Here is a 15,932-nt window from a genome sequence, read left to right as displayed (position 1 = left end):
CAGCCACTGTGTTCATGCAAGTCTATAGACTGGAACACTCAGGAATATTAAGCATGCTGTGACTATTTTTTCCCATCACTTTGTTTTTTTATAAGCCTAGAAGCTTTATCATTCCTTCAGGTGCTGGTTATGAGCGATGATGAAGCACGTCATTGTCAGTGCCGTCAGATCAAGAAGGAAGAAGTTTCAAAACTAATGGAGTGTATGTTTACATGGTTCCAGGAACATATACCATGCAGAAAACCCATATAAAAACACATACAAAACCCCCCCTAACCTTCTGGTCTCATTATTCCCCCAAGTTTTTCTTAAAGAAAAGCAACACAACAGATTTTGTAAGATTGAGGTCATATCAAAGAATCAAATTTGAACGTAACCCAAATCCAGAGTCCACAGTGTGTGTTTGTGTATGTGAAGGCAGAAGAGGGGAGGTGGAGGAAAACAGAGAGAGGTGGGATGTGAACTCTTGTTGTGAGAAGAGCTAGACACCTGATATACTCCTTCATTTAGCCTTCCAACTAACGGATCAAATGAGAAACTGTTTTGCTCTGTTTCAGAACTGATTGACATTTTAATTATTCTACAGCTGGAAGTGTTAATCACACCAGAGAATGAGGGGATAATTCCCAGCTGGTAAAATTTCACACAATAGCTTGGCATGTACCAACATGCAGATAGTTTAAATCATTTGTTGAAGAAAAAAATCAATATTTAAAACCTCTTCACAAATTAAACCGGAAACAATAGAGCTATACTTCAAAACTTCCTTACCTATGATTTGCACTTCCTATTTTTGACTCTCAGAGAGTCAAAACACCTTATGAATCTGAGAAATTCACAAATTTAAATGTTACTGATCTGAAAACTGTGAGATGATTAAAAGAAATTAAGATAATTGAATTTGGTTTATAAAATGTAAACTTTATTGCTGTTTAAATTCTGTTGCATTATTTTTTATTTTTATTTATTTATTTTATTTATTTATTTATTTTTTTTTTTTCCGACGGAGTCTCGCTCTTTCGCCCAGGCTGGAGCGCAGTGGCCGGATCTCAGCGCTCTGCAAGCTCCGCCTTCCGGGTTTGCGCCATTCTCCTGCCTCAGCCTTCGTAGTAGCTGGGACTACAGGCGCTCGCCAACACGCCTGGCTAGTTTTTTTGTATTTTTTAGTAGATACGGGGTTTCACCGTGTTAGCCAGGATGGTCTCGATCTCCTGACCTCGTGATCCGCCCGTCTCGGCCTCCCAAAGTGCTGGGATTACAGGCTTGAGCCACCGCGCCCGGCCGCATTATTTTTAATATAAGCCTCTCTCTTAGAAGGTTCATGTTGTTTGGTAATGATTAAAAATCTTAAAAGATGTAATTCTCAGAGAAATACTTTTGTTAGTTCTTCACATACTTATCTGATCATAAGAATAATGTAGAATTTTATTTCAGACTCTCTTTAGAGTTTCTGATTTGATAGTTCCAGAATAAACCCTAGGAATCTGAACTATCACAAATGATTCTGGGTGGGTGATGCTTAAAATCAGACAAGTATGGAAAACACTGAAATTAATATTTTGATTTTTAAATTAAATTTCATTTAGTTCTATTGGTATATATAGCAAATATTTGTTTTTCCCAAGTACTGAAACATAAAGTTAACTTCCAGAATTTCTGCCTGTTAACTCAGGTGGTTAAAAACTAAACTTGATATTTTTTCATAAAACAAATTCTCGTAAATATTCTAGTTTTACAAAAACAAAAATAAATGGGACTTAATTTAGCTGAAACGCTTCTGAACAGTCAAATAATTATTAAAGTAAACAGACTACAGAATGAGAGGAAATATTTGTGAACTCTGCATCCAACAAAAGGATTAGTATCCTTTGAATCTACAAGGAACTCAAACCAACCAGCAAGAAAAAAACAAATAAGCCCATTAAAATGCAGGCAAATTACATAAATAGACACAGCTCTCAAAAGAAGATATACAAATGGCCAACAGGCATGAAAAAAATGTTCAACATCACTAATCCTCAGGGAAATGCAAATTAAAACCACAATGAGATATCACCTTACCCTAGGCAGAATGGCCATTATTAAAAAGTCAAAACACAATAGATGTTGGTGTGGATGTAGTGAAAAGGGAATGCCTGTATGTTGCTGTTGGGAATTTAAAGTAGTATAGCCTCTATGGAAAACAGCGTGGAAATCAATATGGAAAGAACAGAAAGTAGATCTGGCATTTGATCCAGCAATCTCACTAGTGGATATCTATCCAGAAGAAAATAAGGTATATCAAAGAGATACCTGCATACATATGTTTATTGCAGCACAATTCACAATTGCAGAGATATGGAATCAATCTGAGTGCCCATCAACTGATGAGTGGATAAAGAAAATGTAGTATATATATACCATGGAATATTAATTGGCCATAGAAAAGAACAAAATAATATCTTTTGCATCAATTTGGGTGGAACTGGAAGCCATTATTCTAAAGGAAGCAACTCAGGAATGGAAAACCAAATACTACATGTTCTCATTTATAAGGGGGAGCGAAGCTATGGATACAAAAAAGCATATAGAGTGTAGGGTGAGAGGGAGGTGAGGAATAAAAAACTACATATTAGGTACAATGTATACTAGTCAGGTGACAGGTGCACTAAAATTTTAGACTTCACCACAATACAATTCACACATGCAACCAAAAACCACCTATACCCCCAAAGCTATTGAAATAAAAATAAATAAATATTCTAGTTTTGATAGTTAATGGAACTTTTGACAATCAAATGTTTTTTAGTTTTCAACTTTGTAGTAAATCTTGAGAATGCAGATGTGCTTTCTTTTTAATATAAAACAGCCTCCAGTGTTCAACAGAAAACACATTCTAAGAGGAATACTGCCACCTTAGATATTAACATTTTGTCTTCAAAGTAAGTTTTTCTCTAATTTTCATTAATGTGTATGAAAGAGTCAAACTTCAAAAGTTATGATAAACATGTTTTTAATCCACGTGAAATATACAGACACAGGTGTACATCTGTATTTCTGATTGATTAGGGAAGGTCTTCAGGAAAGAGACGCACTGTTAAAAGTTTAATTCCCTACAGGGAATGTGTTACTATGTGCTGAGTTTTACTCCAGGTAAAAAAGCAAAGTTGAGACAGCCATCATTATCATTATAATTACCATTTTATAAATGAAGAGACTGAAGTTTACTGAAAATAAATAATTCAAGGCTACATATTTTAAGTAGCAGATCTTGGACTTGAACACAGGAAGTCTAATAAAAAAAAAAAAATACCCAAACACACAAAACCTGTGTTCTACTGCTAATTTATCTTTAATCTTTCTCCTTAGCATACTGATAAAATACAAACATTATGAAGTTGGTATCTGATATGATTTGGATATTTGTTCCCTCCAAATCTCATGGTGAAATGTAATTCCCAGTGTTGGACACGTGGCCCAGTGGGAGGTGTTTGGGTCAGAGGAGTGGATCCCTTATGAATGGTGTAGTACCCTCCCTGCGGTAATAAGTGAGTTCTTGCTCTGTTAATTCATGTGAGAGCTGGTTGTTTAAAGGAGTCTGGCTCCTCTCCCTGCTCTCTGTCCCTCTCTCAGCATGTGTTGCACTGGCTCCCCCTTCACCTTCTGCCGTAATTGTAAACTTCTTGAGTCCCTTACCAGGAGCAGATGCTGGCACCATGCTTCCTGTACAGTCGGCAGAACCGTGAGCCAAAATAAAACTTCTTCTCTTCATAAATTACCCAGCCCCAAGTATTCCTTTATAGCAATGCAAGAACAAACTAACACAATTTCCTTCATAATCTTTTAATTTTCTTCCAGTTTTGGGGTAAAAATTTAGAAAATTAACAACTCTGTGTTTGACAAGCTGTGAAGCCCTGGTGTGGCAGAGGTTGTCTGGGACATAGAGCAAGCTACTGCTGCTGCTACCTTTAAACTTAAGAACAGAAGGAAAGGTTAGTGTGTCATTAGCCAGAACTGATTTTCAGAACTAACAAAAGGCTTAGAAAGATATTCTCAAGAGTCTTAGAGCTGTAACATAAATAAATTTGGCTGGAATATTTTCAGAGATCTCTTAACTAAACCGAGGGAACAGAGACTAAGTTGGTGGCAGTCCTCGTACTTGAAACCAATTGCCTTCCCATTCCACCACCATTTTCTTTTTCCCATCGCTTTCTGTCAGCTTTTAGTAATAACAAGGAAGAAATGGCTCCTTGTCGCTTAACTTTTAAAATGAAAAAGTTATATATATATATATACACACACACACACACATATATAATGATGTGTGTGTGTATATATATATATTTATATCATTCTGTCTCTAAGACCTGTATTGTTTCATTTAATACAGAAGCTCAGATTTCCTTTTAGAGTAAGACTGAAAAATAAAAATAAAAAAATAAAAAAAGACCAGTCCTCTATGAGTGTTGTACCTTCTGAATTGTTTTGAAGAAAACATGCAAACTGACTCTGCTCCAAGGTTGTGAAGTTCTTAGGCCCTTGGGTTGCTGATTTACAAGTTGATGTCAATATGCTGTATCTTTTTATGTCTCCATTTATAATGCAGTTATGCAGGCATGTTAAGCTATAAGGACATCATCATTGATGCTGCAATTTGTGTATATGTTTTCTACCTCATTGCATTCTCATCTTTCTAGCCCAAAGCCACGGGCTTCTGGCCTAGGCTGTAGCTTACTCTCAAAACATAATGAAAAATGCAAAATCATCACAGAAAAAGCTGATGGTTAAAATCTTTACCCCCAGTCAGTTGATTTATTGATGTATATGGCTTTAGAGTCAAATAAAAATTTGTCCAAAGCAAATTCAGGTAATTTTCTTCTTAGTATTTCCAGATTTCCCACCTGAGACAGCAGGTAATTTTCAAAAGCAGAAATTTTAGCGTCCTGTCAGTAAACATTTCTGTTTTAAAACAAAACCACATGAACAACACACAGAATAACAGTATGGGCTGTTTCTCTACAAAATGATAAAGTTTTAGATTATCTAGTAAATGAATAAATTTGTAATTGATGCTACTTTCCCACTTCTGTAGTTTATAACTTAGCAAGACAATTCTGCCCTCTCAATACTATATTATCATGAGGAAATTTCTTCTGTGATTCTAGACATTAATGATTGTTTTGGACTTTTCCCTGACCAACTGATTAATCCCCACCTCTGACTCAGCGCCTCAGACACAGAATGAGGCCAAGAAATATCTGTTGGCTGAAAATACCCAATTCATTTAACTGAATTAACTGTTACTTAAAAATAAAAAAATCACTGGGAAAAGTCCACAGCAGGAAAGAACAATTAAGAAATTAAGAGATTCATTAATTGTCCTTGCCTGCTACTATTTACAAAGCTATTCATTTGTTTGTTTAAACAAACATATCTATCTATCTAACTATCTATCTATCTGTATCTGTCTATCTCTATCTTTAAAGAAAAGTAATCTTGCAAAACATTTATGGAGCCTGGATTCTTTACATGAATTGAAAAAAGTTGAGCTTTTATAATTTAAAAACTAAAAAAACCTCTCTTTTTACATGTACAAATGTTAGTGTTAATAATAGACATAAAGATAACTTCATTTTGTAATCTCTTGTAAGAAAATATTTTTCTCATCTGACTGTAAGTGACAAATGTTTATGCTAAGGCTTTAACCTCCTAATTCCTACTTCCAACTACAGCACTTGCTGATAATATATGCACACTATGCAAAATTTATATATTAACTAAAACTTAAATAGAAATTATCATATACATCAATGCTAAAATTGTAACACACCTACAGAGATAAGTTTATCTGTCTATTGTCTGTCTCAAAATAATTAAGAGTAATTGAGGAAGGAGAGAAGTAAGAAAAAAAGAAACGGGGGGAGATGAAAAGCTATACATCACAGGACTCAACCTCAGAGCTACGTAACTTTGATGCACACGTAGATTACAGTAAATAGAGTGTAGGTTAAATAAATAGTAGAGTATGTTCAAAAATAGTAACATTGGCAATGTCCACTAAAACTAAGGTTGTTGAGGCAGAAATAATTTGATAACGGTTATTGGAAGGCAACAAAATTGGGAGTGTTCTGGAGTCTGACAAGTTGGAAGACATTTATAAGAAAGCTTGGAAGGGAAGGGGGACTCCTCATATGGGAGTTGTCCATTATTATTGAAGGGTACAATACAGAGGTTACAAGCCTTGGAAACAGATTGCAACATACAGGCTAGAATGTCTACGTGCAAGACAGTCAGTAAAACTTTATAATTTGGAAATAAATCAGTGTCCTTTTCAGTGTCAGTGGGTTATGCATTTATCAGTACGTCAACAATTTGAAAGCTCACGATAAGATTCTTTACTTATGGACAGGATGTTGCCATGAATCACAAGACCTTCCCAAGGTGGGTTAATTTGGAAGCCTGTTTACTTTTAAAGTAAACTGTGAGATTTGAACTGTAGGTTATCAGCAAAAAATAAACCAATGGCAAAGAATAAATCAAATATAATCTATTTATCTGAGGTTGACCCCTTCACAAAAGAAGGAAAGTGAAAAATAAAGAATGTTTTGCAGAATGGTTCTTCATGAAAAATGCTTTTCTCTTTCTCTCTTTCTTTCTTTTCTGCTTTTCCCATCCTAGGTTTTTCCAACTAGAGTTTAGATAGGAATCAGAGTTAAAAAGAACACTAGTTGGCTGCAAATAAAACACCTGTGATTCTTTTACAGCCAGTATCAACCCCTGATTGCCTAGTGTCCAGTGTAATTATCAAGGTCATAGTAGCCAATCAAAAACATTTGCAAAATTAAAAATGCAATCTGTATCATTCTCAGGAATAATCTATCACCAAAAAATTTAGCCTTTTAGCTAGGTTGTTAGAGAAACAACATTATTGGCACTGAAGTATCATTTATCCACAAATCTTGTCAAGTTTATTTTAACATAATTTCACCAGTGCTGCTTTGTAAGAGAAAAATTTGGTATACATGCCTAATTTATTTGTTCTTTGATAATCAGGCGCATTTTATGAAGGTCGCAAAGACCCTAAGGGGGCTTTATAAACACTGGTTTACAAACTATGTAAAGCCTTAAAAAATGCTTTTCTTATGCTAAACAGTTTTACCATACAATTTTTTTTTTCCGAAAAGGGATTTGAGCTCTGAACTGAACAATTTTTTCTTTTTCTGTTTATGACACAAAATAAAGATACCCACAGACCATGAGTCTGACAATACTTGATAAATGGATCTGAGATAAAGTCGTAATTGAAAGGTAGTACCATTCTTTTTTGTAACTCTCGGATCAAGTTGCTGCTTTGTATAATTATGACATACTCAATCTCATAATGCATGAGTTAATGTACTCTTAAAATATTGTGTTACAAAGAAATAATTACACAGGCAGCAATCACTGTAAATTGAATCAATTCCTAATGTCAAGGGAAAAAAATTAGGGGTCAGATGACTGAAATGCCAATATTTATGATTATACTGCTTGAATGTTTTCATCTTGGACCATGTGCAAATGAAATACAAATCATAAGCAAGATTGGTGCAAGTCAAGTACTTCATGTTCTGGACAGAGGGTAACACATCTCTTGGAATTAATGTTAATAATAAACAAACAGGAATTCTGCAACCAACATCTGGCAGAAGTGATGACAGAAAAAGAGCTACCCAGGGATATGTTTTATATCCAAGGCAGAGTTTTAGGAAGGGGCTGGGAACCATGTGCTCACATTTCTCAAAAGTAGGATGTGTTTGTGATTGCTTGAACGCCAATAGGAATGGACTGGTTACCAGCAGATGAGAGAACTTTAGGTTGGAAGGAATTGCTGAGATGCTGCCTGAGACCCAGTTTCCACGAATGCAGTATAAATTGGGGAACTGATTTCATCACAAGTCAAGAATTGCATCTTCTAGAAATAAAACAAAAGGTCATTTTAAAACCAGAGAAACATGGATGCAAGGTTGATTCTCCCTGATAACTCAGTTACAAATACTTAAACTCCTTTTTACTGAAGTTAGGATTTGTCCCAGATTCCAGAGTAGACGTGACTTCATAGGCAGGGTGGGTGTGAGGAGGAGAGGAATGGGGACAAATCAGGGTGCAGATTCAGAGTCGAGGCAGAAGACTACTTATTAACTTCACCCTCAACTCCTTTATTCTTCCCCTTTGAATTTTGAACCAGTGACTAGTAATTGGTACTTCATTTAGAGCATGTCTTAACTCTAAATCTAATAGCACTTAAAATGCCAAGGAGCAACTTGATATGAGTGTGCTTAGCCCCTTTAAAAGAAAAAAAAATGTTGCAGGCTCCTAAGACTTCACCCACATGCCCTAATTCTGGGGTGGGAGGACGACTTGATAGATGACTAAATAAATGCTAATATTGTGATGCTATTATTTCTGAATGATTTATCAGAATTTTAGCACCCTTAGGAAAGAAAAAATAAAATAAGCTTTAAAAAATATATGGGGAGAGAGTAAAAAATCTGGATCCTTGGAGTGGGGAGTTGGGGATGGTTAAGGGGTATGAAAAAAATAGAAAGAGTGAATAAGACCTACTATTTGATAGCACAATAGGGTGACCATAGTCAATAATAATTTAATTGTACATTTTAATGATTTAAAGAGTGTAATTAGATTGTTTGTAACTCAGAGGATAAATGCTTGAGGGGATGGATACCCCATTCTTCATGATGTGTTTATTTCATATTGCGTGCCTGTAGTAAAACATCTTATGTACCCCATAAAGATATATACCTACTATGTACCCATGAAACATTTTTTTTTAAATCTGGATTCTTCATTTAGTAAATACTTCTTGAGGGCCTAGCATTGTGCTGGGCACTGAAATAGCATGGTAAGCTAATGAGTCACCGTTCCTGACTTCAAGAAACTTGCAATCTAGCAAGGTAAGTAAACAAAGAGGCAATTGCAAGTATTATGACAGAGAAAAGGGCAAAGTTCTAGAGAAGCACACATCTGGGCACCTTCTCTGCAGAGAGTCATGATTAGCCAAGAAGATAAAGGAGGTACAGGGATGGGGAGATGGATAGAGAATAATATCTTAGGCAGAAGAGATATTATATGTGGAGGCCTCGAAGCAAGAGAGCAAATGATACATTGGAAGAGAAAAAAATCAGTCAAAGTAGAACTCAGAGAACCAAACAGTTTGGGAAAATACAGAGGTAAGAATCCAGAAACAGGTGAGACCAAGTCATATTCTAATTGGGGAGCCTCAGGACAGGGCTTAGGCACCTGCATTTTTAAAAGCAGATTCTAACAGAGAAAAGAATTAAGAGCCTATTCTTAACAAATTTCTCCATGTCATAAAATTATTTCTTTAAAGATTTAAACCCATCTCTCAGTGGCATCTTATGGTCAACTGCCTTCACCATCACTACGTGGCTGCGTGGGACTTGTTAAGAAGAGCTAAGGAGCTGGTGGGAGTGAAATTCTAGCTTGTTTTCCAGCCACTGTGGTCTCTAAAAGATCCTATGATGAGATGCCTCAGGCCATATATCCCTAAATCCCACCCACACTATTTCAACGGGAATCTCCAGCTGATTGTGATGCTGTTATCAGAGGATTACTTTGTGAATTACTAACATATATTGGAATAGAAACTTTATGCCTTTTTAAGGAGTGCTTTTTTTAAAGACTTTTTTTCCCATATATCTTGTCAGAAAATTGAAAATGCAGATTGAAAAAAAACAAATATGTGTTGAGTACCCCTTATCCAAAACGCTTGGGACAAGAAGTGTTTTGGAGTTTTTCAAATTTTGGAGTATTTGCATATACATAATGAAATATCTTGGGGATAGAACCCAAGTCACAACACAAAATTTTTGTTTCATATATACCGTTACACATAGCCTAAAGATAATTTTCTACAATATTGTTAAATAGATTTGCACACGAAACAAAGTTAGTGTACGTTGACTCACCAGGAAGCAAAAGTGTCGCTATCTCAGCCTCTCGTGGATAATCTGAGGGTTTTCTTCTGGCATTACCATCACTCCTGACTCAGAATTTATATGCTATTAATAAGCAATCATTTTCTCACACTTATTCACACAAAAGTATTTAACTGTAAAAAAGAGGACACACCATTGATACAGTGAAAAAATAATGTGTTGGAGGTAACCAAACAGCACTATGTCATCACCAGAATGCCAGTATCAACTAACAACAACATCCACAAGCAATGTCAGACTTTCAGTCTCCACCTGCAATCTTCTGTTTAGATTAGAAGGTTACTATACTTCTGGTTCCTTTAGAGGAACACCAGAAAGTGGTTCCTCTAAAGATGAAGAAGCATCCTATTGGATGACTTTTTAAAATGTTTCTTCCAGAATGTCCTCTGCCTCATTAATAACTTTTTTAAAAATTTTTCATTCTTTGTCTTAGAATTCTTTCTTTGATTTTATAACTTATGTGATTTCTTGTTCTGTGATGAATGCATGCTGCCCTAGTCCTTCAATAAGCCCCTCACACCTTTTCACCACGCCGTCTATAGGTACTTTTTCTGCAGCGTTAACAATGTCAGTCATCTTCATCATCACTGTTATCATGATCACCAGTCTGTTGTGTGCCTGTGTTTTGATTGCAACCCGTCATGTGAGGTCAACTGTATTATTTTCCACTTGTGGAATCAAATTGGCACTCAAAAGTTTTGGATTCTGAAGCATTTCAGATTTCAAATTTTTGGATTAGGAATGCTTAACCTGTACAGGATTTCGAAATATTAAGAAGTAATTTCTTTCTCAATCCTAAAAACACTTTCTCTCTCTAAAATAAAATTGATTATTTTCTTAGGTTTTCAATTTAAGGGTTGCTCTAGGAAAGTCATTACAATATTTAACAAACATTTTTAGTAATAACTTTTAAAAATATCTGTTTTTACTCTTTTCCAAATGGTCTTTTTCATGAATGTGAAAACACTTAATGTACTCGGGGGATGTATTTCATGTAAAATTTTATGTCTAAAAACTGAATTCAATTTTTTATTGACATTAAACATAACAACATCTGCAAGTCATTAAAAGGAAATTTCTTTGGAAAACACTGTAGTTTGACTCTACTGAATGATTTTTCACTTGGAATAAAGTCATTCATATGTTTCATGATATTCCAAAAGCAGTTATGACCTAGATTAACAAAAATAAATTTTATTTTAGTTAATATATTAGACATCAGGTTTTACAAACTACTTTTTCAATAATCCGTGTGTTCCTGATAATGTCTTTGGACATTAAATTTTGTATTACAATAATTATTTTATCATTGTTGTAAAAAGTATCATTCTTTTAAAAGGACACTTCAAAATAGTAAAAAAAATTTTTGAAAAAAATCATCCCTTACGTCATCAGCTGTAAAATAATTCTACATAATACCATTTAATCATTTTCCACAATGAAAAATATTTTACTGTTATACAGTGTTTTTAAAACGAGCACACACAACAAATCCTGTTTCTCACATATTTCAATACTAATTTTCAGAGATGTAAAGATATATATGTATGGAAATGTCTATATAAGTATGTAAATGTCTATATATACACGTTTACATACATATAAAAATGCCTTCAGAATATGTTAGAAGTCACGTATCTGAAAGTCTAATATTTAGGTGGCCTGTATAGAATTGATATGCTTTAAAAATATAAAATGTAAATTTTTAAAAATTTGGTCAACTTTTTTTTGGTCTTTTTTCCTTATCAAGAAAATAGTACTAAAAGGAATAGTCTTAGTGAATGCTTCTCTTTTTTGATCTCATTTACATAAGGATAATGATCCTGCTTATACAGATGCTCTTTGACTTAACATAAGGTTTCATCTCCATAAACATTGTAAGTTGAAAATATCATAACTTTAAAGCGTGTTTAATACACCTAAACTACTTAACGTTGTAGCTTAGCCTAGACTACCTTAAACGTGCTCAGACACCTTACATTAGGCTACAGTTGGGCAAAACCATCTGGCAACACAGGACACTATAGAATACCAGCTGATTACCCTCGTGACGGCATGGCTGACTGGGAGCTGCAGCATCACAGGAGAGTGTCTTACCACTTTCTATTGAATGTGTATGGTTTTTGCACCATCATAAAGTCAAAAAGTCAAGTCAAACCATTGTAAACTGGGGACTGTCTGTACATCAATTTTTTATCCCTTTGATTTGTATACTAAATAGATGCAAGCATAAAAAGAATAAGAAGATATAAGGAGAAAATTAATTGTCTTGCTTTTATACAACAGCAGAAATATATATTTTACTTCAGGAAATCATAAAGTCGTTCAACTTTAGGAAGTATTAAGAAATAATCTAAATCAAAATCTTGTTTGCTTGTACAGTACTAAGATATTCTGAAGTCTTTCTTGAAATGTTTTGTAGTCTTTGACTTGTACCCATTTCATTGATCAGTCAAAAGATAATACGCATTTTAATTTTGGACTAATAAATGTGGGGTTGGAATAAGGCAAAAGAGAAATGTTCCCATATACTCTGTCAGATTTTGATCTCAAGGTAATACAAACATGGACACCCCATCCATGGAAAGATACATTATTCTATTTTTAAGTAATCAAAGTCTTTTTTAACCATATTTTGAAGTGTTGATAGTTGTAGATGTAGGGAAGGGGACCATTCTTCCTTCTCCAATCCTAAACAGCAAATACAGAAAAAAATTATGTATATGATATATGCAATTTATATACATACAATTATATATAGATAGTGACCAACACACAATGTATCGTTTTTATCATCTCTGTGACATAATTATATTCACAAATATATATATATATTTATATTTATATGTAATATATATCATCCATATCTATCTATATACCATCAATTATGAAAAATAAACTTTTTTATAATTCTTCAATCATGGACCAACAGTGACCACTTTCTTTTTTTAAGTTTTCTTTTGTACTTAAAGCTTCTAGAAACAAGAGTTATTAGGCACCCTCTTTTCTCTTCATTTTTCAAAATAAAAAGGAACAAAAGTGTTTTTATGAAAAGTGAGATGTGTTTTATTTTAGCTAACCAAGGATGGCAGATTTTCATAACACCACCACCATCTACTGCAATTTAAGAGTATTGTTGCTAAAATTTTGGAAGCCTTGGGTTGCATTTTTACAACTATTGCCCTAAAGTGGTTTTTATAATATGCTTTTTAACAGTACTACGTGACTATTTCCAAAGGGAAATTTACTCATAGGTGCAATCTGCCCCTCCTTACAAGTCACACAAACACTTCTACACTGCTGGTGGGAATGTAAACTAGTACAACCATTATGGAAAACAGTGTGGAGGTTCTTTAAAGAACTAAAAATTAAATTGGACTTTACTTTTCTCTGGTGCCTCCTTGATTAGCTTAATAATCAACATTCTGAATTCTTTTTCTGGCAATTCAGGGATTTCTTCTTGGTTTGGATCCACTGCTGGTGAGCTAGTGTGATTTTTGGGGAGTGTTAAAGAATCTTGTTTTGTCATATTACCAGATTTGTTTTTCTGGTTTCTTCTCATTTGGGTAGTCTATGTCAGAAGGAAGGTCTGAGGCTCAAGGCTGCTGTTCAGATTATTTTGTCCCACAGGGTGCTCCCTTAATATAGTACTCTTGCCCTTTTCCTAGGGATGTGGCTTCCTGAGAACTGAACTGTAGTGATTGTTATTTCTCTTCTGGATCTAGCCACCCAGGACGGCTACCAGGCTGTGGGCTGGTACTCTGTGTCTGCTCAGAGTCCCATTATATGAACCGTCTTCAGGTCTCTCAGCCATAGATACCAGCACCTGCTCCAGTGGAGGTGGCAGGGGAGTGAAGTGGACTTTGGTACCAATCCTATTGACACTATTTCACAAGATAGAGAAAGAGGGATTCCTCCCTAATTCATTCTATGAAACCAGTATCACCCTAATGCCAAAACCAGGAAAGGACATAACAAAAAAAGAAAACTACAGATCAATATCCCTCATAAACATAGATGCAAAAATCCTTAACGAAATACTATCTAACTAAATCCAACAACATATCAAAAAGATAATCTACCATAATCAAGTGAGTTTCATAGCAGGGATGCAGGGAAGGTTTAACATACACAAGTAAACAAACGTGATACACCACATAAACAGAAGTTTTTAAAAAATCACATGATCATTTCCACAGACACAGAAAAGGCATTTGACAAATTCCAGCATCCATTTATGATTAAAACCTTCAGCAAAATCGGCATACAAGGAACATACTGCAATGTAATACAAGCCATCTATGACAAACCCACAGCCAACATAATACTGAATGGGGAAAAGTTAAAAACATTTCTTCTGAGAACTGGAACAACATAAGGATGCCCACTCTCACCACTTCTATTCAACATAGTACTAGAAGTTCTTGACAGAGCAATCAGGCAAGAGAAAGAAAAAAGGACACCCAAATTGGTAAAGAAGAAGTCAAACTGTCGCTGCTTGCTGATGATACAATCATGTACCTAGAAAACCCTAAAGTCTCCTCCAAAAAGCTTCTATAACTGATAAATGAATTCAGCAAAGTTTCAGAATACAAAATTAATGTACACAAATCAGTAGGTCTGCTATACACCAACAGCGACCAAGCTGAGAATCAAATCAAGAACTCAACTCCTTTTACAATAGCTGCAATAAAATCAAATAAAATACTTAGGAATATACCTAATCAAGGAGGTGAAAGACCTCTACAAGGAAAACTACAAAACACTACTGAAAGAAATCATAGATGACACAAACAAATGGAAACACATCCCATGCTCATGGATGGGTAGGATCAGCATTGTGAAAATGACCATACTGCCAAAAGCAATCTACAAATTCAATGCAATTCCTGACAAAATACCACCATCATTGTTCACAGAACTGGAAAAAACAATCCTAAAATCCATATGGAACAGAAAAAAAGTCTGCATAACCAAAGCAAGACTAAGCAAAACAAACAAATCTGGAGGCATTACATTACCTGACTTCAAACTATACTACAAGGCCAAAGTAATGAAAACAGCATGATACTGGTATAAAAATAGGCACATAGACCAATCGAACACAATAAAGAACCCAGAAATAAACCCAAATACCTACAGCCAACTGATCTTCAACAAATGGTGCTGGGATAATTGGCAAGCCACATGTCAAAGAATGAAACTGGATCCTCATCTCTCACCTTATACAAAAATCAACTCAAGTTGGATCAAGGGCTTCAATCTAAGACCTGAAACTATAAAAATTCTAGAAAATAACATTGGAAAAACCCTTCTTGACATTGGCTCAGGCAAAGACCTCATGACTAAGAACCCAAAAGCAAATGCAACAAAAAGAAAGATAAATAGATAGATTTGACAAAGGACTAATATCCAGAATCTACAATGAACTCAAACAAATCAGCAAGAAAAAAACACATAGTTCTATCAAAAAGTGGGCTAAGGACATGAATAGACAATTCTCAAAAGAAGGTATACAAATGGCCAACAAACATGTGAAAAATGCTCAATATCACTAATGATCAGGGAAATGCAAATCAAAACTGCAATGCAATACCACCTTACTCCTGTAAGAATGGCCATAAAAAAAATATATATATAGATGTTGGCATGGATGCAGTGAACAGGGAACACTTCTACACTGCTGGTAGGAATGTAAACTAGTACAACCATTACAGAAAACAGTGTGGAGGTTCCTTAAAGAACTAAAAGTAGAACTACCATTTGATTCAGCAATCCCACTACTAGGTATCTCCCCAGAGGAAAAGAAGTCATTATGCAAAAAAGATACCTGCACAGACATGTTTACAGCAGCACAATTCATAATTGCAAAAATATGGAACCAGCTCAAATCCTCATCAATCAATGACTGGATTTAAAAAACTGTGGCATATA

At 34.9% G+C, this 15,932-nt stretch overlaps 1 long non-coding RNA gene across 6 annotated transcripts in view; it reads right to left on the bottom strand.

The window, feature by feature from the left end:
* LOC103882294 overlaps nt 1–15,932 on the bottom strand; it is a 124,744-nt gene that overhangs the window by 35,450 nt on the left and 73,362 nt on the right. For 4 of the 6 annotated variants that reach the window (XR_001900032.3, XR_001900034.3, XR_001900031.3 and 1 more), the window contains 3 exons: nt 12,628–12,689; nt 9,969–10,111; nt 7,754–7,933 (listed from right to left, as the gene is read on the bottom strand). This is a non-coding gene — a long non-coding RNA (uncharacterized LOC103882294). The remainder of the gene's footprint in view (nt 1–7,753; nt 7,934–9,968; nt 10,112–12,627; nt 12,690–15,932) is intronic. The other 2 variants (XR_644053.4, XR_001900035.3) reach the window with 2 other exon arrangements.

The sequence above is a fragment of the Papio anubis genome, chromosome 2 (assembly GCF_008728515.1).
Source record: "Papio anubis isolate 15944 chromosome 2, Panubis1.0, whole genome shotgun sequence".
Taxonomy (NCBI): domain Eukaryota; kingdom Metazoa; phylum Chordata; class Mammalia; order Primates; family Cercopithecidae; genus Papio; species Papio anubis.
Note: the sequence above shows the minus strand (reverse complement) of the source record. Positions and strands in the feature narration are given on the sequence as shown.